The sequence below is a fragment of the Acromyrmex echinatior genome, chromosome 2, assembly GCF_024713525.1.
Source record: "Acromyrmex echinatior isolate Ae372 chromosome 2, ASM2471352v2, whole genome shotgun sequence".
Classification (NCBI taxonomy): domain Eukaryota; kingdom Metazoa; phylum Arthropoda; class Insecta; order Hymenoptera; family Formicidae; genus Acromyrmex; species Acromyrmex echinatior.
In genome coordinates, this window is record NC_141853.1 from 26,779,019 (window position 1) to 26,805,984 (window position 26,966).

At 38.1% G+C, this 26,966-nt stretch overlaps 2 pseudogenes across 1 annotated transcript; one reads left to right on the forward strand and one right to left on the reverse strand.

Moving 5' to 3' along the window:
- Positions 1-15,430: 15,430 nt before the first annotated feature.
- LOC147910738 (uncharacterized) lies at positions 15,431-16,783 on the reverse strand (annotated as a pseudogene). The gene is made up of 2 exons (XR_015544098.1): positions 16,000-16,783; positions 15,431-15,652 (listed from the first exon to the last, which is right to left on the reverse strand). The product of XR_015544098.1 is annotated as an uncharacterized LOC147910738 (transcript).
- A 1,369-nt stretch (positions 16,784-18,152) lies between these two features.
- Positions 18,153-23,323, forward strand: LOC147910739 (uncharacterized; annotated as a pseudogene).
- Positions 23,324-26,966: the final 3,643 nt, after the last annotated feature.

The following is a 26,966-nucleotide window of genomic DNA, read 5'->3' on the forward strand; positions in this document are numbered from 1 at the left end:
AATGTCATTGCGTGAGGTAATCCCTTTGCAGATTTCTTCTTCTGTTTCTTGGGTGTGATCGACATCAACGGCGCGATTACGTATTTGTACTTATATCCCCTGTTGCTGAATAATCGGCCCTGAGAATGATGTTTGTGCGCATTCGTCGCCAGCAGCATGCTCTTGTTCATATCGTCTTCCGTGTAAAGGAGATCGTCGGGAATTCTCTTGAAAATTAACTCGTAAAGACCGGGTAAACCGGCGTATCGTACGCCGTTGATAATTATGTTGTCAGCATCATCCACGTCGAAACGTTTATTACCAAACATCAATCCATCCTTGTAGGTAAACGCCGTATACATAATCTATACCACTCTTCTGTTTATCTCGCGCTCCCCTCAGGATAGTCTCGACGTACTTTTGACCCAGCGGACCCAAGCAGGCTTGTAACGCCTCTCGATCTTCCGACGTTTGCAACCGATTTTGAACCTTTGTTGCTAGCGAGTCGTCCGTCGTTTCGAAAACGTTATCCAACGATTCTATCGTCGGTACAATCATCGTACACGAAGTGGAGGTTGTCGGCTGTACACGATCGTGCACTCGATCATCGGATTTATCCGAAGTCGTGGAACAATCGAACGTCTCACTCTCTTTCTCTTTCTCTTTCTCCTCCTCCTTCTCCTCCTCTTCTTCCTTCCTCTCGCACTTGGAGGCAAACGCTGCACCATCATCACGCGACTGTCTCTTTATCGCGTACACACCGGGGATGTCAACAATCTGTCGCAGCGATTTGATAATAGGCTTAAAATGTCTGTCCAATGCCATGTCTTCCTCGATTCTATCGGTTTTCAGAGCGCGATGTTTCTTGCGGATCGACTCGCTCGTTTTCTCGATCTCTCTCGCGATTTTTTCACGCTCGCGCACATCAGCCATGTTCGTCTCTGGTGAAGTATCAACAACGACTAGTCACGTTACAGTATTGCGAACTCGTTAAATCCCTTTCTGTATCTCCCGTCTTTAAGCACACTATCCTTGTTTATTACTAAAAATTCATATTTTTTTTGCCAACAGTCGCGGCACAACATGCAAAATTCGTCGTAGGACATGTCGGTGTTCACGTGATCATTGTAAACGTGTTTCAAGTTGGTACAATTCTGTTTGAACAGGATCAGCAGGTTCGCATTGTCGCGTATCAGATGTTTAGGTATCCTCGCGTACGTCTGACAAAGATAGAAGCAGTCAACGTTCGCGTGGCGACTCATCGAAAAGTATTCTCTCACCGCATCCTGTTTGTTGCATGCCGTGTCATCAAAGATAAAAATAGAATTTGGGCGCGCCTCGTTCGGTGGAACGATGTCGCTATTATTGGAAAACGTAAAGTAGCCGATTTCATCGATAGATGTAAATAAATTTTCGAGATATCGATACTTTGGCTGTTGCAGTGATTTCGAGTAGATGTACACGTTCTCGAAACGTACGCCATTTGGAGTCTCGAGCAAACTTATGAGAACGTTGGTTTTACCACAAATCGACGGGCCGCAAATGATCACGCGTATAATACTCGGCAGCATTTCGCCGTGCTTGCGCTTCTCCGCACTGCCTCCCATCATTTGTGATTTCACGTCACAGTTTGTGACACGTATCGTCAGCCGTTGCAGCACGAATTTCATGCTCACACTAAAGACTACGCGCTCTCGAACAATTATTTAAAGGCGCGCGTATCCACGAATCGTGCAGTAGCAAAATGTATCTCGCGCTGTGTCATCCTTCCGATATTCGAGATTTGAGCGCCGAGCAGTTACAATATATACCGAAAGTCGTACTCTTACGCGTATATGGTGAATACATGAATACGTCTGGGATAATACTTCCGAAACACGTACGACGAAGAAAAAGGTGACGAAAAAGCGGATACTTCCGACGGCGAAACGAGGCGGTGCGTTACCGTTTCTACCAATGTTGGGCACACTCGGGTCCTTAATCGGCGGAGCAGCCAGCGTGATGAAAGCAGTAGCAAAACGATAGCAAAACCGCGCGACGTCAGCTCGAAGAGCTGCAACGTCACGATCGCGCGATGGAACAAGGTCGCGGACTGTATCTCGCTCCGTACAAATATGGACGCGGACTGTATCTCGGTCCATACAAACATGGACAGGGCGTAGCTGCAAAGAAAAAAAAAACGTCAAAAAGACGATAAAAATGGCATTTGGTGCAATTACCAATGTACAAAACGAACTCGCGAAACGTATGCGTGTACCATACTTTAGAGGCGTTTTTATGCGTAACACGTTACCGACGAGCAGTGTGCGCCGAAACGAAAGCGGTATCGCGACTCTGGACGATGCGACGGGGCCTGGTACTCACTGGGTAGCGTACGCGAAGAGGAACAATCGCGTCGTGTATTTTGATAGTTTCGGCAATTTTCGACCGCCTAAGGAACTGATACGATATTTCGAGAACGGTGCTACGAGGATAGAATACAATCGCATGTCCTATCAGACGTACGATCAAAGTTTCTGCGGACAGATGTGTCTGCGGTTTCTACAAACGGTAGACGCGCGTGAATTTAAAAAGCTCGACGAGGTGCTGTGAAATCTTAATATTAATCGAACGCTTTTTTCCGTCATGTCGTTGACGCTTATGCTGAACAGAAAGAGCACCGTCCTCGCGGCGAATTACTTCCCCGCCATAGATTTGAGTGACGGAGATTACGAGCTCGGTTTGACGATTTTTGAGACTTATCACACGATACCGAACGTGAACAAATCGAACAATAAATTTTATTTCATCAAAGATGACGCAGAAATTACAATTCCCGAGGGTTCGTACGAAGTGCGAGATATAAATGAATTTCTGAAATAAGCGATTTTACGAATACGTCCGCACCGCGACGCACTTGAAACCGTTGATGTAGTGGGTGGTGACAATAACAATAACACTGATGATGATAATGATGAGGGTGAATACGATTACGTTCCGCGCAAACTATAACACGATGAAATGTGAAATTAGATGTGCGTACAGAATAAACTTTGACAAGTCCAACAGCATTGGATCGCTGCTGAGATTCTCGTCGAAGCGTATACTGCAGCCGCGAAGGTGACACGAATCGGACGTGTTGATCAACATAATGAATGTAAACGTTATCCGCGTAGAGTGTAACGTGACAGCGGGTGCATACAGCAACGGCAAAAGCGCGCACACGATACATGAATTTTCGCTGAGCGTCAGGATATAAGATATCGGAGAGGCCGACGCAAATCATTTACCTGCCGATCATCGCACGGAGCATTACAGATCTAACAATACGCATCGTCAATCAGAACGGACGATTGCTCGATTTTGGAGGAGAAGAGATCAGATTGCACATACGACGGCGACAGTAATAACGTGAGCGTCAGATGCTGAACGGAACGAAGCGTTACACAGAGAGATAACGCATCCTTTACAAGGTCGGTGACGCCACAGCTCGACAACACTCGCTCATCCAGCTGCATCAGGAAGAAGAAGAAACTCAGCGCGACGAACGTTACATTTTTAAAGTCTTTGAGATTCGCGGTGCGCAACATTTGAGATGATTGATATCTTAAACATTAAAGAGCCGATCTTCGACGATCGCATTGTCAAGATTGAGACTCACACGTACAGCCCGTTCGCCAACACCATGTTTAGGTACTGCGACGAAATAAGAATACCTAGCAACAGGATCTGTACATATTGCCATACGAAAGCTTTCTATATGTCGAGGGAAAACTGACGAAGAACAAAGTGGTCCAGGCAAGAACAAAGTGCTCATGTGGCATTGGGAAATAATTGCGTCGCGTTCATATTCGATGAGATTCGATATGAACTCAATGGTGTGGAGATTGACCTTAATAGAAATGTGGATATAACTAGCACGCTCAAAAACTATGTAACAGTGTCATCCGACAGAAGCGTGATTCTAAAGAATGCCGGCTGGGATGCGCAGATTATTGCAGCAGGATATTTTAATTTCTGTGTACCGCTCTACATACTGCTGGGATTTTGCGAAGATTACAAACGTGGTGATCAACGCTCGTCACGAGTTGATTTTAATACGAGCGCGCAACGACAACAATTGTCTGACGGAAAATCCGATGATAGAGCCAACGCTCGAATTATTCAAAGTACAGTGGCGAATGTCGTACGTGTTATTGAGCGAGATAAATAAGCTGTCGATGCTGCGCTCTTTGGAGAGCGGACGATATCTGAGCATGGTTTTTCGCTCGTGCGATCTGTACGAATTTCCGCTCTTGCCGAGCACAACCAACCATTCGTGGGCCATCAAGACGGCTACTCAGCTCGAGAAGCAGCGCTACGTTATTTTCGTTATACAAACAGGTCGAAAAAAACGTCATATCCGAGGATGTAAGTCGATTCGACGACTGCAAATTAACCAATGCGAAACTTTACCTGAATTCGGAATGTTATCCGTACAATGACTTGAATCTGGATTGTGACAAAAACAGATGTGCGATTCTGTACGACTTGTACGCGCGTTTCTGCAAGGGCTACTACGGATACGAGTATCTCGAGCCGAGTCTCACCTTTACAACTTTTTTACGTAATGGTCCATTTGTGATCATCGATTGCTCTCAACAGAACGAATCAGTCAAGAGTGGCACCGTGGACGTGCGATTAGACTTTGAATGTAAAGAGGATGTACCCGCAAATACAACAGCCTATTGTCTCATCATACACGATCGCATGGTTCAGTATAATCCATTGACCAATGTTGTGTGCAAAATCACCTAAGATGCACCTCTAACACGATATAAAATCTACAATACGTCGCAATCGACCGCAGTCTTCTCGACAACATGCTTGTGCCAACGTTCGTGGATCTGCAAGGATCATCCTCGTTAACAAGAAATTTATCGTGAAGGAAGTGGCGGTGCTGGAACAGGGGATCGTTCTCATACATTACATTTTTACGAGTTCCGTGCCATGGAAACTTTTGACAAGATCCGACAGGTCTTGCGCTCCCTGGTTGACTGCTTATCATCATGGATTGCGATGGGAGGACAGGATGATCCCGTACAACGAGGCGAAACGTCTGATCACAGCAGCTGTATTTAAAGATGATGCTATCGTGTACGTTAAGGGACGCGAAAAACGAACGTGGCTGTGGAACTTGCTTTTGCACGATGAGCGAGAACGCATGTGCATCGAGACCTTGGATGTAGTTTACGAAGACCTGGAATCTTTAACCAAGCTGGATGTTGCTAATACTATGCGATGTGGACGATATGTTCAGAATTGCGCGTTACAAAATGTATTGGAAATATATAACTGGTGGTTGCAAAAGAATTTTTTAAATAAAAATACGTTAACGTATTTATTACGTATTTCTTTTTTTTCTCTTCCTTTGTAATACATGTACTCGTATGAATGAACGTATATGTATGAACGTATATGTATGAACACATATGTATGTATGTATGTATGTACGTATGTATATATCCAAAAACGTCAACGCTTCTGTTAAACGTGTCGCGACATGTCCGATCTGACAGTACATCTGACAGTACATACATGCAATGTATATAGACAGTATATTAGATTTTTTTCATTCAATTGTAAGCTTCAGTTACGAGCGTTAAGACATGGACCGAATAAAAGAATATATACGTCGAAAATCAATCGAGCGAAAGGGGTCCATTGTTGCCAAGTCTGCCAAGTCCACCGCCTTTGAAGGAAAAAGTGAGATATTGGGAGTATCCTGGAGAAAGGGCATCAAAGTCACCAACGTGCTCATCACCAATGTTATCGATGCCATCGAAATATAAATCATAAAGTATAAGCATTGATAAACTCGCCAACAAAAAATTAAAAAATAAAAAAAAACGTAGAAAGACTCCATAAAACGTGTTGCGACAAGTTCGCAATTCTTAGAAAAAGAGGGGAGAGTTACCCTCTCTTCGATTCTAGAAGTTTTATATATATCGCAATTTACGCGGGTGCAATTAGTCTTGCGATACTCGCTTGTACGAACGATTAAAAAAAAAATGTACTTCGCTGAAGACAGCAACGCATCGTACGAAACGAAGAAGAACTGCAATAACATGTAAGTTTTAACATTCTATTCACAAAAGAAACGTTTTTAACATTATGTATATACACAGCATGGAGCATCGCAAAATTATTGGGCAGACGTTACGATCTGACGATTACGGGCTACAAATTTTTGGAAATTAGAATCAACGTTGGTCCACCGAGTTACGTGGAGATCGCCCTGGAAGATCATCGCGGACATAAACTGCTGCTGTCTCGAAATGTGGAAGGATCTCTACGAGCAGCGATGGAATGTTTACAAGATGTTGTGAAACGAATACAAGGACAATTTTATAAGTGTTGGACCGGTAACTGTCAGCGTTTGCATGCTGAACTATGTTACGCTCGTACGTCTCAATTCTTCGTCCGTACGCATGATGATGACCGAAACGACGCTACGACATATGTTTGAGTTTGACGAATGTATCAATGTAACGTTCGAACGATTAACTCGACTCGTCGATACGGTTGATGATCAAGTATACGCGATTCTCCAACATCGCGTCCAAAAACGCTATACGCGATAGTGATATCTTTAACAAACATCAGCTCGTCGATTGCGAGCTATTGGCTTTAGTTTTTTAGTAAAAAAAAAGAAATGATGTAATAATATGTGAATAAAAAATTTTTTTTGTTCATATCATTATATATGTACTTTCTTTACTTCCCATCCGTCTATCCATCCATCCATCCATTCATCCTATATCTCGACGCGCTGTAGATAACTTTTCGTGACGGCACTTATGATCTAAAGTGTTTTATATACAACTGCCCCCCTATAGATCCTTGGCAGGCTCGCTTCTCAACGGCGAAGATCGATTCTCAACGTCAGTCCTGTCTCCAACTTTGTCCTGCTTTGTCCGCGCGCAAGATGTATTAAGATGTGAGTGATTTTTTTTCCCCCCCAACATGCAACAATATTCTACCATTTAGCGTTAATGATAGAATATTTTCTGTGATTAATAAGTGAAGTGATAATTTTTTTATTGTGCAGCTATAACATGTAAAAAGAACAAAAAGTTGAGGAGACTGCCTCCTCCTCCTCCTTCTCCTCTTTCTTAGAGGAGATTCAGAATAATATCATAGTTGATATTAAATCTCACTCAATTAAATGTAAATCAATTAGGACTGTTCCAACGCCTCATCGAGATTGCCGAGGTGGATGATCTCAGGCATGTGCGCATTAATAGAATTGCGCTCAAACACCTCTTCGACAATCTCGATGAGGCTGTGGAAGAAGAAGAGGAGGTGGAAAAGGAAGTGGAAAAGGAAGTGCAAGAGGAGAGCGTCTCCTTCTATTTTTCAGAGGAGATTCATGATAATATCATAATTAATCTCACTCGATTACACGTAGATGAATTAGGACTGTTCTATCGCCTCATCGAGAGATTGCCGATGAGACGATCTCTGACATGTGAGCATTAATAGAATTGCGTTCAATTGTCTCATCTACAATTTCGATGAGGGTTTGGAGGAAGAGGAAGAGAAATAAGAATTCAGCGGAAAATGAGGAGGAGGAGGAGGAAGAGGAGGAGGAGGAAGAAGAGAAGGAAGAAGAGGAGGAAGAAGAGGAGGAGGAGAAGGCGGTGGAGGAAGAAGAAGAGGAAGAGGAAGAGGACTAAGAATTCAGCGAAGGATGAGGAGGAGGACGGAAAGGGAGAGTGTGGAGAAGGTAAGAATATTTTTTTTTTATTATATAGTTTTTTCTTTCTTTTTTTTTTTAATATTTCTTGTTCGCGTTATAATACTATTACGCATTTAGAGAGTGGACTCCGCAGTGGTTGTCTGAAACGCATTTTTTTTTTTAAGGATAGACGCGAGGTCTACAGTGGTGGCCCGAAACGCACTTTAGGATGGACGCAGGGTCTGCGGCGGCGGCGGTGGCGCTGACGCCTGCGGCGGGGTGTGGGGTGACGGCGATGGCGCCGACGCTGACGCTAACGCCTGCGGCAGGGCATCATATCGGTAAACACCGATAGCGTCGGGACTTCCCGTGCCTCTCCTTCCTTCCCCTCGCCAATACTCTCCGCGCCTACTCCCCCGCGCCCCGCGCCCCCCTCAGAGGACCTGGGTTGCCGCCACTATTATACTATTTTTCATACACATTATATGGTATACTGTTCCTTCATAAACTCGAGTAGCAAGAATAGTTCAGTAAAAGTAGAATTTTACGAAAAAAAAATTATAAACCAGCATTTATTTTCACGAAAATTTCGAAAGGCCATCAGAAAAGAAATGCGTATGTTTGAGCTCGATCCTGATGAAAATAAAACATAAAACGAGTGTCAATAAAGCGTTAATTGGATGTAAAAGAAATGTAACAGAAACGTAAATGAAATCCGTAAGAAGCGAAAATTAGAACATGGAATGTAAAGGAAGCGTCAACTAAACATATGTTTTAAAGAAACATAAATAAAAGTATAAATAAAGTCCTTCGACAAGCTTAAGCAGAATGTTCGTTGAATGTAAACGTAGCGTAATTAGACAGAGAACGTAAACGGAGCATCGTCGAATTCTTAGACGAATGAAATATAATCGAGATCCTTGATAAACAAATGGTATTTTAACATATATATTTCATTCGGTAAATATGTAAAAAAAAGTGCTATGCTTTCCTCTTGGAGCCCTAGGGGCTCATTTCAAAAAATTATTTCATTAGAACACAACTGAAAAATCTTTCAATGCTACGTCTTTTATCCTAGTCTGTGCGAATTCTTAAATGAACTTTTAAAATACATTTTTTTATCTCTATATCTTGGAAGCGTACACAAAGCGAATTTGAATGCTCCGTGCACTTTTTACCGAACGTTTAGGAACCGTAGATGAAGTACTAATGAATGAAGTGTTTAGGAAGTGTATTAATACGCTCCATGCATTCTTTGCGCAATGCTGAGGAGCGTATCAGAAACGTTAATGAAAAAAAAAAAATTTTAAACGTGTGGAAAATGTGACAGATGTGTTTTGAGCACACGGAGTGTTTGGAGAGACTTAGTGGAGCGTGTATGAATATTCAAAACTACTAAGAGTCAATGGAAGATCAATGAAGTGTTTAAGAAGTGTAAAAATTCTTTTTTCACACTTATTTGATGCTTCGATAAACTTTACATTTTCATCAGGGGAGACTTATGAAGAAAATATGTGAAAAAAATATCGAATAGTTGCAAAAAGCATGTTTTTCGCTTATAAAACAAAAAATATTAATTATATGAAAAAAAGTTCGATATAAAAAATATAGGTATTCGAAATACATGGAACATCAAAACCGATTTATTAGTTCAGTAGAAAAAAATAAAAAACACTGAAAAAGACCTTTTTTCACTTGCTCTTTGTTCATTGAGATTTAAACGCAAAGCTTTGAAATTCTCATAAAATATAGCCCTCGTAATGACGAACAAATCTAGCCCTGAATAAACCTGAAATAGCCCTGAATAAAAGGCGAAACAAGTGGTATCAATAAACAAAGTGACATGGAAGGTTTGCCTGATGTTTATCTTCCTCTTCTAAAGAAAGATCTCTCTCTCATTTAATAAATAATTGTAGAACTTTCCAAACTGTTGACTCATATATATAAATAGTGGTAAAATATACGATATGACTAATAATAACACACAATGTCACGACAAATTTCTATCTGTGCAAAGGATGTACTTGAGATTCATCATTATATTTTTTTGCTGTAAAACAGGTAACGATTCTATTCTTTTATATTCCGATTAGAAGATATTAATGATATATAAATTTATTTTAAATTATTAGGTGTTGGAATTAATTCGTAGCGTTTTTTAATGAAAGAATGTTATTTATTTCACATGAGCATTAAAAAATACATTAATGAAAGTACTTCCCATCACTTGTAAAACGCTACGAATTAATTCCAACACCTAATAGAATCTGGAAATTCTCGTTCTACACTTTTCATGATATGACTTTGGGCGTTTTAATATTATTGTACGAAGCATCTTCTTATAGAAATGAACACGTTTATATAATTACAACATACGACGGTTGAATTTAATGTCAACTAGATATAACTCTGCGACTTAAGAATATTATGAATTTACTGAAGATGGCCAGATTGTGGCCGAAACGTTTAATGTTTGTAATTGATGTAATAATAATTAAATATCACAAACTACAACTTGTGCCGGTTTCTTATGCTCTTCTTTTTATACTTGTTAAATTTATAATCACGTTTGTTTTTACGATGTATTTTAAACCTGAAATATTCATTAGTTTTTGCAAAAAGCCATTTGTTTACTAAAAACCTGTCTGCAGAAAACTTAATTTTTTTATTTTCGAGCAGCAATTTACAGAGGTGATTTTTGTTCTTCAAGAATTACACTATCACGTACACTTAATAACAAAACGATTTTTTGCAGTTAAACTATTATAAAACGATTTAAAAAGTGGATATCTTTTTCCGTAAAAAAATGGATTAATTCCGTTAATATGCATCGTATCAAATGACCATGTGAAGCATTCGATATCTGACATTTTTCTATGAATTTAAAAAAAAAGATAGGAGCCGATATAACAATTTTTTTTTCAAAAAATCACTGTGGCTCTAATTTTTAAAATTAAGAGTTCCGTCTGGCATTAATTTGTCAAGAAAAAATTGAATTTGCTGTTGAAAAATTCTCGAACTTTTGGCTGTCGAAAAAGTTTGTTTAAATCCATTGGAAAGTTGAGAAACGCGAGGCAGCGCGCCGGGCGGAGTGGGGAAGATTGGACCGCTCGGCGACTCGAATGTATCTGATTTCGTGCATTAAAATTTGTTAAATTTTCATTTTCTCAACAATAAATTGACGTAGAAACATGATTTTTTAAAATCTGGGGTAGCTTGACGAGATATAAACCAAAAGCTTAACCAAATTGTTTTACAAAATTGTAACCATGAAATTTTTAGTTTTTTGAATTTTTATATCTTGAATTATTATTAAAAAATCACGTTTAAGTATGGAACGCATGTCTGATTAACAAATTTAAGTCACATTGGCTATGTTTTTTTATTTAATATGCTGTAAAAAGTGTCCAATTGGACAATTAAATGTACGGAATTATCCCATACAGCACAGAAAGATTGCAGAATGATTTCACTGAAACATTACAATATTGCATGGTGGTTGCGAAACGTTACTGAATCATTGTTGTAAAATTCCAACAATGTTAAGATGTCCACTTTTTATTATATTACAACAAAACGTTCCAGTAATATTACAATGTAATTGATTTGGATAAATTTTTTACGAAAACTCTAAAATGAAAATTATTTCTATACATATATTTCACTAACTTTAATTTTTCTACAAATCACATTTTTAGTGATATACGTTTTCCAAAAACAATTTTTTATGATAAAATCATAAAATATTCCAATAAATATAGTATTATTATAAATCTGATGGAAATTTATTTTTAAGGATAAAGCGTGCATGTGTGTGCCCCGAACAAATTACAAATATTATTCACATTAATATAATAATACAGTCGCTTGATAAGTTAATCGTGGATTAAGTTAATCGCAGTAATTCTTTTTAATTCGAAACCACTCCGAATTGATTAAAAAATGACGGTATAAAATTTATCAATAAAGTTCAGGTGCTGGTTTATTCTTACGTTCACATCATGCGCTGGTTTATTCTTGCATTTACATCATAGATCACAATTAATATTAATTAATATTTCGATAAGTCGTTTTCAGTTCAATTGCTTATCGTCTTATCCGATAATAATGCATTGTATCCAAACTCGATATTATACAATTTTTTGGTTTCATATTTAAAATAAATATAAAACTTAGCTAATGAAATTGTCAAATAATAGATAAATAAATTTTTTATTCAAATATAAAATGAATTATATTAATTATTATATCATAAAACCGACTGTTAAACTAAAAAACTGTGCCACATAAATATTGTAAAAACTTATATTTTTATATTATTATTATTGTAACAATTAAAGAATTACAGTTTTGCAATGTTTGTGGAATATTACAAGCATATTACTGACATTTTACAGGTATATTGTTAATTTATATTTTTGTAATATCTCTGCAATGTTGCAATCTGCAATATTGTAACATTGCAACAATATTGCTTCAATCTTCTGTGCTGTATAGGATCAGCACAAAATTATTTTTATGAATTTAATTGCAGATGCAAATATGATATATGTAAACGAATTATTAATAAGTAATTTGCTAAATGTAACTATAGTGTAACTGTTGAAATAGTTGCAAAATACAGGGGTGCGTCACCAAAATCCGGACAAATTTCAATTCAAATTTTCCGCTATACTATGCCTCCGCCAGAGATTGTTATTGGCGTCCAAGAAAGCCTGATGCTTCTAGTAAACAGTCATATTCTCAAAATGGCTGCGATGTTGAAATCAAGTGCGGAGTATAATCGAAGAGCCGCGATCATCGAAGACCTTCGCACCGGGCGCTCAGCAACGGAAATAATTCGGTTCTTTGGATACCCGAGATCCACTGTTTATGACGTTGTGGCAAAATATACGGCTTTAGAACAGTCCAACGAAGGTTCCAGTATGCCAGGGAGGAAGAGTCACTCGAAAGAACGCACCGCGAGGATCCCTGTAGTCGTTGAAAGGGCTCAAACGCTGATTTCGGACCCAAGGCAATCGTTGCGAAAATTAGCATCGATTGTTGGTGTAAGCGAGCCAACAATGCGTCGAATTGCCGAGGAGGACCTTCGATACAAATCGTACACATTAAAGAGGCTCTCTGAGGCTGCCACAACAAGGAATTGTTCGATTTGTCCGGATTTTGGTGACGCATCCTGTATATTCTTCGTGTAACACTAATTTACTTTTATATTTGTGAAAGTTAGTGTTATATCTTCAACAGTTACATTAACATTTGATGAAAATTTCAAAGCTTTGCGTTTAAATCTCAACGAACAGAGAGCAAATGAAAAAAAGGCTTTTTTCGATGTTTGTTTTTTTTTTCTATTGAACTAATAGATCGATTTTGATGTTCGATGTTAAGGGTATTTTGAATACCTATATTTTTTATACCAAATTTTTTTTAATACAATCAATATCTTTCATTTTATAAGCGAGAAACGTACTTTTTACAACTATTCGATTTTTTTCGCATATTTTCTTCACAAGTCTCGAATCTTAAACATAATCATTTCTTTTCTTCTCTTCCGAGATTTTCGTGAAGAAAAATGCTGCGCTTTATAATTTTTTTCCGGTAAAATTCTAAAATCGTAAATAATTAAATAAACTGTTGTGTTTTAACATGATTTATACTATTTTGGATTATAATGGGAGAGATACGTTATTATAATTTATTAAAACTTATATGTTATTTAGAATACCCCCCCGCCCCTTATTGATGCCTAGAGCCGCCGAGCAGCCAAGATTACCGAGAAAGTATTTTCAGTCGCTTGAAACAAGCGACTAGTGTGAGAAGGAGCTCGCTGTCTCGTTAACTCTCGGCGCGCACACGGACATGGGCTCGTGCTTAAGTGTGTGGCTACCGATTTCGCCAAACCGCCGTCTGATTCACAGAATCCACCGTCAACGCAAAGTAGGCTGAGTAGTCAGGAACGTTAAGCTCCATAAAATCGAATATACAATACTTGACTACTTGAGCTTTTAAATTAAAGAAAGACTATCGATCGACATTCACATTAACTTGAATAGATTGCAAATTTTTAGAATATCGCGATACAAGTTTTTCGATACAATTGCGCAATCCAAAGTGATAATAATATCGTGGTGCAATACTGTGTACATTTATCTTCCTAAGAATTCTCAATAAATTATTCGAACAACATTTTTACGTCTTAAAGACGTCAAAAGACGTCTAGAAGTCCCAAAGGCATCTTAAAATTATTAGAAAAACGTCCTTAAAGCTGTGATATTCATAATCAGATCTTATATTCAAAACCGTCTTAATTCATACAGCACAGAAGATTGAAGCAATATTACTGCAGTGTTACAATATTGTAGATTGCAATGTAATATTGCAGAGATATCATAGAAATATAAATTAACAATACGCCTGCAAGATGTCAGGTAACCAGTAAACACCCCAATAAACAATAAGGCGACTTAAAGAACGCCTTTAGACCATTTAAAATTCCCTCAGACGTCCGACATTTTTTACTAAAAGACGTCTTTAAGATGTCATATGTCTGTCTTTTAGTAGCCTTATTACATTTATTATTTAGTAATCTTATATGACGTCTGTCAGAAGTCACACAAGTCACAAGCTTGTTGCTTCAGCCAATCCGATGCTTCAATTTTAAAGTCGCATGATGCTTATGACGCTTCTGACGTTAGGATACGACCAATGTAGAATGGCCTTAAGACGGTCTTGAAATAAGAATCGATTATGAATACCGGCCTAAAACGTCTTATAACGCTTTTTATGACATCTTTAAGGAGTCTTTCAGATCCTGTATTTAGACGTCTTAAATCATGACGTCTTTTAGAACTTTTGAAGGACATTGCGCTGTCTTTTAGATGTCTTAAAGACATTAATTCTATCGTATTATGACATTTTTAGACGTCTTTAAGACGTTGTAATGTTTTTAGACTATTTTTAGGTGTAATTTAGATTAAATTGGCCTTAGTATCTATACTATCAGTATTGAAAATCTATAATTATACATAATGAAAACTATAGATTTTCAATACAATGTATACCGGAATACGACCACTGTTTATTTAAATTTAAGTATATGCATATTTCATTAAATTATAATTAGTTTTAAAACATTTTTATCTTTCAATAATATGCATATGTTTTTAGATCACTATAAAAGTTTAGCAATACATTATTGGACGGAGCGGAGATATTTATGGCATTAGATGTTTCTTCGCAAGTGTGCAGCGCACAAGATTAAGGCTTGTCCTTTTCCTACTTTTTTACATTTTTCCAATAGTCATAAATATCAATCCGTTCTTTCTAATAAGTATCATATATTGCTAAACTTTTAATAAATATGATGTATTAAATTTATGTAACTTGAAACTTGAACTTGTAACTTGTAACTTGAACTTGTATTAATGATGGAATCAATATTTTTTTATAACTTGTAAAAGCAACTCCGTTGATAATCGCTATCGAGAACGCTATTGATTACTAAGGAGACGGCTAAAAAAAACATATGTATACGACGCGTTTGTTCGCGTCGTATACTTCAACATGCTCCCATCTGTCCCAATCATAGCAGGAGCAGATAAGAATAAGTAGGAGCATGTTGAAGCAACGTTGAACAAACCTCGTAAAATAAATATATATATAGAGCCGTCGATCGGACACGTTGAGTAATGCTAACGATGCTGTAACTTGCAAGCCTTATAACTCGAAAAGTACTTAAGGGGGGAAATCACAGTAGAGCACGAAAAAGTAGGTATATTTTCGGGAATTTTTTTTGGCTCAATGAAATGATCAATCAAAAATTTGTAAAATAAGCATTATAATATTATGAATGAAGTACAAATAAGAATTTTTTCATACATTTTTGGTACAAAATGGCGGCTGTGCCGCACTTGTCCGATGGCGCCTATTTTTGAAGGAGGGACCATGGGCGGACATCTAGAGTCCTTAATTTTTGACCTGGAACAAAAAATGACAGTTTTTTAGGTTCTATATATCAATATGGAAGTACGTAGGATTTTTTCGATATATTAATTTTTCGCAAAATGGTGCACGTTTTAAGGAAAACTTGCAAATTTAACAAAAAAAAACGCCATAAAATTGTTGATAAAAAAAAACCATGTAATATAAAAAAAAACCCTACGCACTTCCATAGAGAAAGGTATTCTGAATATACTGTCAAAATTTGAAACCGATCGGTAAAGATTTATTCGAGTTATGTGTCCACCCAGTTTAAAAAAAGTGGTTTCGAGAAAAACGCGTTTAAAGTTTTAAGTACTGTAAAATCATATAATATTTTTATATACCTCTAATCTGCGATGCCTGCGCCATACAATTGGCCTTCTTCATCTATCTCCTGCTCTTGTTTGGCCTTTCGAATTGTTTTCAGATGCGGGCCTGTTTTGCGCCCTCACTCAAAGATCGTTCCGCTTTCTGTATGCGTTTCTCATCCAAGTCCATGCATAGTTCGTGACTTTTTGGGCCAATTTTCATGCCCATGACCTGGATTATATGTAAAATTGATATTAATCCGTCATTAAAAACACACGAAGCGATGTTCGTAGCAATGTCGATGATTCTTTTGCCGGAATTCATAGTTTTCGGAGCCATCGCCCACACTGTCGAGTTGAAGCTCTCATTGCTGTTTTGAGTGAAACCCCCGATGCAGCGAGTGAGAAGATCATCCGTAGTGAGTTGTTCGTAAACTGGCTTAATTGCTTCATAAACTATATCAGACATTGGTGATTTGTGCGTATAGGTAGCCAAAGTGTTAGAAGATTTCGCCCTTTGCCACGAGCACCATGAATTTTCTCCAGTCGGGCAATCGTCGTGTTGGGGATGGTTATCCATAGATATTTTGTGAAGTAATGTGACCCATATAGCTGTCTTCATTTTTTCGACTGATTCGCAATTTCTACGAATAGCTAACCCGAAATATATTGACAGTTCGTCGATCAGTTTGTCTGTCAATTTCCCTTTTCCTCCCAAGCCTTTTGTGCGTTTCTTCAAATTACGGAGGTGGGCGCCCATCCGTTTTTGTACGTGATCTACGCATTCCTTTTTAGTTATCATCATGTTTTCGTACGGTTTAGCATCTGTGACACCTTTGAAGGTTTTCGAGTCTCCATCGCCTACATAACTTACATACTGCACATCATACATGCAATGCTTCAGAGCGCTGGAACATTTCAATGACTGCATTTGCGGCACTCCATCTTTTGGTATGTTATTCTTAAGACCCTAAAGCACCTTATAAGCGAAAAAAAATTTTTTCGATTTTTTCAAACTTTTACTGCGGTTTCCCCCCTTAATGAAAATGAACTATTATAGTGTTTTGAAAAGCTCTCGAGGTAAGCTACAAGAATACTTAATACAAAATGGGGAGTTCCATTTAAAAAATTCAAAGTGACTTTGCTCTAACCTTGACAACGCCACCCAAGGTCAAAACCAATGGCATCATCTTATGTATCTCTCAAAGTTTCAAAACTTTTATTTGAAATATTTTTCCTTACAATACACTGTTCAAGAGATATTTGAGGTGATCGATTAAAATGGAACACCTTGTGTATATATATATATACAACATACAGAGTGTCTGGAAATAATCGCCAAATATTTCATGGGCAGGTAGAGCGAAATAAACTGAGTCAAAAAGTCCTCTACCATTTTGTAAGTTTCCTTAATAGTTAACGAGATATTAATCCTTAAAAATAGTCAAATACGCGCGCCCGCCCGGCCTACTATTGCGAAATGTATACCTGCCCCGCGCTGCGCACACCACCCGAGCCTCATAGCTCGGGCGACATGCTTGCCGGGCTATCCCCGCTCCCCATTATCCGCGCGCCAAGCGATTAGTAGGCGTATACATTTCGCAGTAGGCCAGGCAGGCGCACGTATTCGGCTATCTTTAAGGATTAGTATCTCACTAACTATTGGGGAAACTTACAAAATGGTAAAGGATTTTTCGACTCAGATTAATCCGCTCTATCTGCCCATGAAATATTTGGTGATTATTTCCAGACTCCCTGTATATATAATTTTATATTCAAATATACAAAATAAATCATAAAAATATTTTTTATTTAAATACTATTTGAAACGTTTATTTAAAATATATATTCCTTACTTTATATTTTAAATAAATTTCCGAAATCTATTTTTTATTTAAAGTAAGAAATAGCCTGCGAAAACCTTTATTTAAAATAAAAGACAAGTTATTTTTATATTTTAAATAAAATTTATTCTATATTTTAAATAAACAAATGCATTTTTGGATCCTATTTCTTATTTTATATTTTAAATGTCTTGTGACCTATTCTTTACTTAATATTTTAAATAAGTTTTTGGAACCTATTTTATATTTTTTATTTCAAATAAGTCCTATCAGTGATTTTATCGACTCCTATTTTTAAAGCATTTTTAACGAAACCTCATAACATTTTTTTCTTTTTTCCATTGCACTTATATAATTGAAACGTTCCTTTTTACTTAACCCGGGAGTAATTCAGAACAAGAAATAGAGATACCTTAACGAATTTTTAAGGAAAACTTTGAGCTTTCACGACAGATAGTCGAAAACTTCGCAATAAATATATTCTGTATATAATTTTGAGTTAAGAAAATTTGTAATGAATTTTCTGAACAATTTAATATTATTTAACAGACAATTAATTACGGAAGTTAAAAATATGACTATACTTTTATTATAATCATTGCGCAATAAAAGGAAAATAATATTATATTTTTAGTTCAAATGCATATATATTCTATTTTTTTTTAAATTGGCATTTATATCACTCGATAGAGCAACGTTTCAGTTTTAGATCTGATTTTTTAATTGTGATATGATGATTTTTGTCGGAGTAATGAGCAATCAAAGTCAGATTTTTATTTAATTCTTTTTATTTAAAATAAAAAAATTGTAGGAATATTTAAAAAAAACAGTTTTTGCAAAAACTTCAAATTTTCACGATAGTTTGTGAAAAATTTTCGCAAATTTATTTTAGACACGTGACAGATCGACAAAGTGAGAAAAAATTTTTTCATTTGTTTCAAACTCGTAGTTTTGTATATGTCAAAATTACAAAACTCACATAAACTCAAGAAATATAGTAAGCTTTAAAAGTAGGAATTTCGATCTTCAAAATCCTTTTTCTAAATTTAAATTTCGTTTATTTTTAACGAAGATGTACAGTTTTGGCTAACCAACTTTGAAATGAACTTTTTGAGTAACTTAACATATGCTGAGACACCTTGTATATGTGCACGCACACACCTAAATATCAAATGTTAATACTCTATCCAGACTCTAGACTTTAACAGATAGTTACAGCAAAAGAAAAATTGTAAACGTAAATGTACATATAATACATATAATTAGCCTATATTTAATTCATATATGCATAAAATACAAAAATTAAAAAATGTACCGATGGTTTAGAATGTTTATAAAAAATGATTTTATTAGGAAACAGTATTTTTTTATCTATGCTCTAATGGAAATATATGGAAATGTATATATTATAAGATAATTACAAAAATCTTAACTTTTTTGTATAAGTTCTTTAAGTATTCAAAATGTATTATGTAAAGTTTCATTGATGCAATAATTATAGAAGGAAAGTAATATTATATTTTTAGCTGAAATGCATATATATTCTATTTTTTTTTAATTGACATTTATATCATTTGATAGAGCAACGTTTTAGCTTTACATGCAGAAATTGCATGGTTATATTGTTCTGTAAATAAACAAAATATTTTGGATTGAAACTCTCGATATTGTTTAAATTTTTGTATATAAAAATTTATAATTATAAGCATACATATATTAGGTGTTGGAATTAATTCGTAGCGTTTTTTAATGAAAGAATGTTATTTATTTCACATGAGCATTAAAAAATACATTAATGAAAGTACTTCCCATCACTTGTAAAACGCTACGAATTAATTCCAATACCTAATAATTAACCAGCTTTGCTTATCAGCTCTTCTTTTAATTTATGTTATTGTTAACAAAATATATTGTTTTCTTATTTTATTAAACACCTAATTTTTGCATCGCAATGAAACTTACAAGGTGCGTCCCAAAATTTTCCCAACTTTTGAAATAAAACAACAACGGTTTACTTTTTTTTTCAAATTCAAATTGTTTATTCAAAGTAGTCCCCGTCGGACTCAATACAACGTTTGGCACGATCTAAAAGCATTTCAAATGAGTGTTTTATGTCGTTCAAAGGCACGTCCTTCAAAATAGTAGTACAAGCCCTTTGGATGTCTTCTACGTCCACATACCGCTTTCCTTTCATGGACAAATGCATTTTGCCGAATAGGTAGAAGTCACAAGGTGCCATATCAGGCGAATACGGGGAATGGTTGATTGTTAAAATGTGATTTTTAGTCAAAAAATCAGTGACAAGTGTCGAACGATGAGATGGCGCATTATCGTGTAACAAGCGCCAACTTCCTCCTTCGCGATATTCTGGCCGAATACGACGAATGCGGTGCACCAAACGCTTCAAAACGCTTACATAGAATACAGCATTAACTGTTTGGCCTGCTGGAACGAATTCTTTGTGCACAATACCCTTGGAATCATAAAAACTTCGATGGAATTTTCGTTAATTGTCGATTTTGGGCGACCTGTATGTGCGTCGTCATTTATGTCCTCACGACCGTTCTTGAATCGCGTATACCACTCATAAACACTGGCACGGGCTACACAATTATCACCATAAACTTGTTTCATCAAATTATGGGTTTCGGTAAATGTTTTACCAAGTTTAAAACAAAACTTAATATTGGCTCTTTATTCGAAGTTCATTCTCGTACCGATGTATACAACATACTGACACTTGAGACGCCATAACTTCATTTCCACTGAACCAAATGTCATGAAATTTTTACTGGAAGTCAGCTAGGGATGTACCTTTCAAACGCGCAATCGAACACACGGATGGCGCCACCCGACCTATCCCTATTGAAAAAGTTTGGAAAATTTTGGGACGCACCTTGTATAATTGTATTTTAAATACTTAAAGTACTTATGCAAAAAAAGGTTTAAATTAATTTTATCATTATATACTTTTCAAATTTTAATAATATTATTAATTTTAATAATATTATTATTAATATTTAGTAGTATTATAATAAGAAAATAATAAAAAATAAAGTAAATAAATTATAAAAATGTGTTCAATAAAAATAAAATGCTTGAAATACAATTTAATTCATGTATATAGCTTATTTAAAATATATGTATATAGCTTATTTAAAACACATATAAACTTATATAAACACATTAAAATATAAACAATATTAACACATTTGTAAAAATATAATATAACCTTAATGTTAATGTTTTTAAGAGAAATAAACATTACGCGCATGTAAAATTGCAGAGATGAATATTTCTGATGCACAATTTGTGAATGTAACACGATTATAAGCCGTATCGATTACATGAACAGTATCGATTTATTATCTAGAGGACGTATTACCCTCAGAAAAGTAGACATATTACCATCAGAGCTATATAGTTTACATCCACTTTGTCAGGTGCAGTAATACGCAGCATCATTTTGCAGTTACATGTTTTGGACCGGCATGTCCTCTTTCAGGTTTCTCTCTGGCGGCGTACTGTGTATCATCCTCCATGTAATCGCACCCTTAAGCCGGTTTTACATTATTTGCAAACCGGTCGCAAGTTTGTTGCGACAGCCAATATGAAGTACTGATTTCAAAATGCAAGCTTCAGATTGGCTGTCGCAACAAACTTGTATCAGTTTGCAATTAATGTACAACCGGCTTTAGGGAACTTGATTGGTTTTCGAACCATTATCAAAATATCAAAGGTACAAATTCAAAATGAATAGTGTTGCTGAGTTACGTCAAAAGTGTTTGATTTCTGTGGCTGTAAATACCAGCGACAAGTTCTAATTTAAATATAATGAATGATAGCGAGATGAAGAATTGGATATTATTTTCCGGACAAAATATCAGCATAGAATGCATGGGGCACGAAAGAAGCCATTGTGTATCATCGGTTACGTAGACAGAACCGTTCCAGCACCTAACAGCAAAGCAATTTCGTGAACATTTTAGCATGGTTCTTGTATGAGATTTTAGAAACGAAATTAGTTTTATTACTGATCAAGAAAAATTCGGGCAGACCTATCATTTCTGTTCGCAAGCAGTTGGTATTTACATTATGGCTTCTCGCTACTCTTGATTCTTACAGGTAAAAATATTTCATAAAAATAGGATGTTTTATTTTTTTAGTTTATTGTCAGTAATGCTGATAGTGATATATATTGCAGGTCCGTAGGCGAACGATTCGATATGAGAAATCATCTGCAAGTGATTCCTTTATAAGAGTTGTTGAAGCTCTTAATGACATTGCTGGAGACGTCATTGTTTGACCCCGAGGAGACCGGTGTATTACTGTTTATAAGAAGTTTCAGCGCATTAGGAAGTTACCACATGTAATAGGAGTTATAAATGGGACAAACATACCAATCAAAGTTCCAAAGGTCTATAGTTTAAAATATACATTTGATACAGGTACTAACTAGAAACTTCCTATTGAATTACGAGTATATTAATTTGAGCAATATATTTTTATAGAATGCTGTACTAAATTACGATATACACCAAAATGATTAATTAAAGACTGCGACACGCAAAAGCATGGTGCAATTTTGTCGTACGGGTTCATGATTAATAATTTCCAACTTTCGCAAATATTTCTTTCTTCGATGCCTAAAGTCGACACTACAGAAAATAAAAGAAAATTAAAATAATTCGATAGAAAGTTACTACCCAACAAACACAATGTTACATATAATGTACGTAATATTGTGTTTACTAAGTAGTTAGTATCCATATCAAGTGCACGATGTAAATTAGGTCATAGCAGTAAAAATAGAATTATTAATATTCTTTGGGGTATTGTTCGAGATGCAAAAACATTTTCGCAAATTCGGTATACATGTGGATTGGAAGCTTCTAAACCAATTTCAAATGTTTCTAGAAGTTTCCAAAAAACAAACTTGACAATTACCTCGTTGATAAAGTCAAAAAATGTAATTAAAGTCGCATGTCGTATGTACATAAATTCCAACCGCTAAAACGGTAATCAAATTCGGTCACAGCGCACGCACGCTCGCGTGACACGTAACATACTGGTACCCCAATCAGAATTTCTGATTTGGCGGACACGCATGGCAATAGCGTACCGCTTGGCCATCGCAGTCGAGAATTGCCAATTGCTGCCCGAATCTAGGGTCACCAACTTTTATAATTTTTCGAGAATTTCATAGGCAATTAGAAAAGAAAGCCTTTGTTCTACAAAATAGATAAAAGGCAAAATCGAACAATGATCCTTCTTCTTTACTTTTTTTGGTCAAAGTTAACGTTCCGCAATAAGTGCAATCGCCTTTGAGACGCTCCGCCGCAAGAAAACCGCCGCATTCGGCAAGAAAACCGCCTTGTGATCGAAGATTCGCGTAAGTCGAACTTTAGCTCAATACGCATTCTCGCTCAAATTCTCTCTCTATCACTCTCGCTTTGTCTCGAACATTGCTGGTCCTTCGAGCCGGATTCGCCTTCGCCGATTATTGCTCGTTTGGGAGTACTATGCGCGTAATATCTAAAAGAACAAAGAGAGAACATAAGTAAGTAAATCATAAGTGAGGAAATAAATACCTTGCTGACCGCTCAGAGTGACATCCACGGTCGCATGGCCAGATTAGTGACAAATTTAAAGAAGATGGGTATGTCCAACATCACTCTCCACGCCGTCGAAACCCGCTTAGCGCTTCTCGATCAACTGGACGAAGTTCGAAAGACAGCATGAGCTTATTCGAGCATATTATAAGAAAGCCTACGATGAAAGTGAGTACAGTACGTCTCAATTCATTGATTCCGCTAAAATTATTTACGTGCAGCAGCGTAACCTGTTGAACGATTACCTGACAAAGCTCAAGGCTAAAAAATCAAATACAGCTCCTCCGAATGAATCGGGAAATGATTTTTCCACTAAATTGGCGCTGCCGCGTCTGAAAATCCGATTATTTTCGGGAACGTTTGAAGACTGGTCATTGTTTCAAGACATATTCTTGTCCATCATCGGTAATAATCTGTCTATCTCAAACATAGAGAAGTTCCATCACTTAAAGCATTGCCTAGAAGGGTCCACTGAAGCATTGATACGTTAGCCGTAACCGAAGATAATTATTTTCGTGCGTGGGCGCTGTTGTGCAAGCATTATGAGAACAAAAAAGAGTTGTCATGCTCCAATTTTTGCATGTTCACCGCAGTACAAAAGATGAAAAGTGATACCGCCGAGGAGCCGCATTTACAATGCCGCGATCAGTGCTGTGAACGGTCAAGAAAACATAGGAAGATCAATTCGCAAGGCTTCAACTTCTTCAATCATTTCATCATCGAACTCTTCGATCCAAAGACTCGCCTCGAGTGGGAATCTCACACGAGCGATTCCATAGATTACGATACCTTGATGGACTTTATTATCAAGAGAACTCTGACTCTCAAGGCCACAAAACTAAAAGCCACACCAAGGTCTTCGGAGATCCACCGCGAATCGCGAAATCGCACGTCGCTAAACGTGTAGCCGACGCTCCTGGCTGTGTTCTATGCAAGGGTAGGCATAATATAATGATGTGCGAATAATTCAAGGCGAAATCCGCATCCGAACAAAAGTCCGTCGCGGAAACACACCGGTTGTGTTACAACTGCCTCGGTTCGCATCCAATCGCGAAGTGCCAGTCAACAAAAACGTGCTTTACGTATAAGGCGAGACATCACACGCCCCTTCACGAAGCGTACGTCACTGCAAAGTCCGCCAACGTAAGCGCATTGACTGCTGTACACCAAGATGACGAATGCAAGGCCATTCTGCTTGCTACCGTGAGAATTACTATCACTGATCGCTACGGGAATCCACACCAGGTTAGAGTCTTAATCGATCAAGGATCGGAAGTATCCTTGATCTCCGAGGCGCTAGTCCAGCGCGATCCCGCGCGGCAATCTCAATTTTCGGAATCGGCGGCTCACTCTTGGGTTCCTAGGAAAGTATCTCTCAGTCTCACCTCCAGGATCAATGGAGCTCGAGTTACCGCTTTCATCCTGCTACGTCTTTCGCTGTATCAAGGAGCAGCTACGACATGCAAGATTACATAGCCTCACATTGAAAGTCTCCAGCTGGCTGATCCGCAATTCTCAGCCGCTGATCCCATCGAGCTGTTACTCGGCGCGGAAGTGTGCTCTATCGTTTTACAAGAGGGCCTTCGAAAGGGAGTATGCGATCCGCATACTCCTGTCGCTCAGCTCGGATAGATTCTCTCGGGAGGCTGCGGCGAGAATCTCTCAGTGACTCCACACTGCTCCTTCCAGTGCACCGCCGACCACGAGCTAACTACGCTCGTGCAACGTTTTTGGGAGCAAGAAAAGGAACCTTTAACCTTAGTGTCCATTACGCCAGAAGGACAACGATGCGAGGAAATCTTTGCTTGCAGCCGCACAGCTACAGGAAGATACGTCGTGCGACTGTCATTTTTTGCGTCGCCAACAGCACTCGGTGACACCCGTCAATCAGCCGAGCGACTGCTCACCGCCATGAAGCGACAGTGCAAACGTGATGTTCAGTTCGGACCGTCTGTATCACGCCTTTCTAAAAGAATACGAAGAGTTGAATCACATGGAATTAGTGCCAAGATCATCGGAGTCATAAGCAAGATGCTACCTATCTCATCTCGGAATGCTCCGAGAATCGAGCGCGTCGACCAAACTCAGGGTGGTTGGATTCAACGGATCTCAGAGATCTACAAGGTCCGGTAAGTCACTAAACACAGCTGTTGGTCGGCGCTAATTTGTTGCTGTCGTTTGCCGATGTGTTGACCCGGTGGCGATGGCATCGATACGCGATCGTGACATTGAAAAAATGTACCGCCAAATTCTTGTGGCACCCGAAGATAGAGATTATCAACGCATTCTCTGACATCACTCAGTCAGCGATTCGGTTCGCGAGTATCGATTAACCACAGTGACATATGGTCTATCGTGCGCGCCATTTCTCGCCATCCGCACACTTCGTCAGCTCGTCGACGACGAAAACACAAAATTTCCGCGAGGTTTTGCCATACTGAGACACGACTGCTACGTAGACGATATCGTGACCGGAGCGTACACTAAAGACGAGACAATCCGAGCTGTGCATGGCAGGCGGGTTCCCGCTCAAAAAATGGGCCGCCAATCATCCTGAAATTCTCTTCGGTATTCCTGCGGATCACTATCTCGCGGATTCGCGGTCGTGGGAAACACGAGAGTCACGCAACGCTGGGCTTGCAGTGGCACCCGGTCGACGACACCTTCACATTTTTAATTCGAAGCCGCACTGTTGAAAAATTCATCAAGAGGACGATTCTCTCGGAAACCGTACGTTTATTTGATCCATTCGGATGGTTGACACTGGTAGTGATCTGCTCAAAAATCTTGCTTCAATCAGCGTGGTTACAAAAGTTGGACTGGGATAGCTCTCAAGCATATGCCTCCATTGGAGTCGTTTCCCGGAGGAACTCCCAAAGCTTGAACAGCTTTAAATCAACCGCTGGTTAAACACGGGCGCTAAGGACACGAGAGTAGAGTTGCACGGATTCTCCGACGCGTCCGAACGAGGGTACGCAGCCGTGGTGTATCTTCGTGTCAACAGCTCTAACAGTCAACATTCTCTTGCTAGCGGCAAAGAGCAAGGTCGCTCCAATCAAGCCAGTGTCCTTGCTGCGATTGGAACTGTGCGCCGCCGCCTTGCTCGCACACACACGCACTGTTCTAAGCTTGTCCATAGCTCCAGTCACTCTTTGGTCTGACTCCAAGATCACTCTATACTGAATTCAGGGTCACGCCTCTCGATAGAAGACTTACGTGGCCAATCCCGTGATACAGGAGACACTTCTAGAAGGACAATGGCGTTCCCGGAAAGGACAACCCGACCGACTGCGCCTCTCGGGAGATAACACCAGGAGAGCTTATGGATCATCCACTCTGGTGGTCAGGCCCCTCTTGACTGCTCAAGGACAACTCCATCTGGCCTAGCGCACAACCTGAAACTCCACTGGAGGAATTGCTCGAGCAACGTGTCTATTCTCGCATTATCACGTCAAAGGTTGTCACAGAACCGGAGTTTCTCCTTCGATTCTTTTGAGGGTCACAGCGTGGTGTTACGTTGGCTGCGTTCAAGAAAGATGCCAACGAC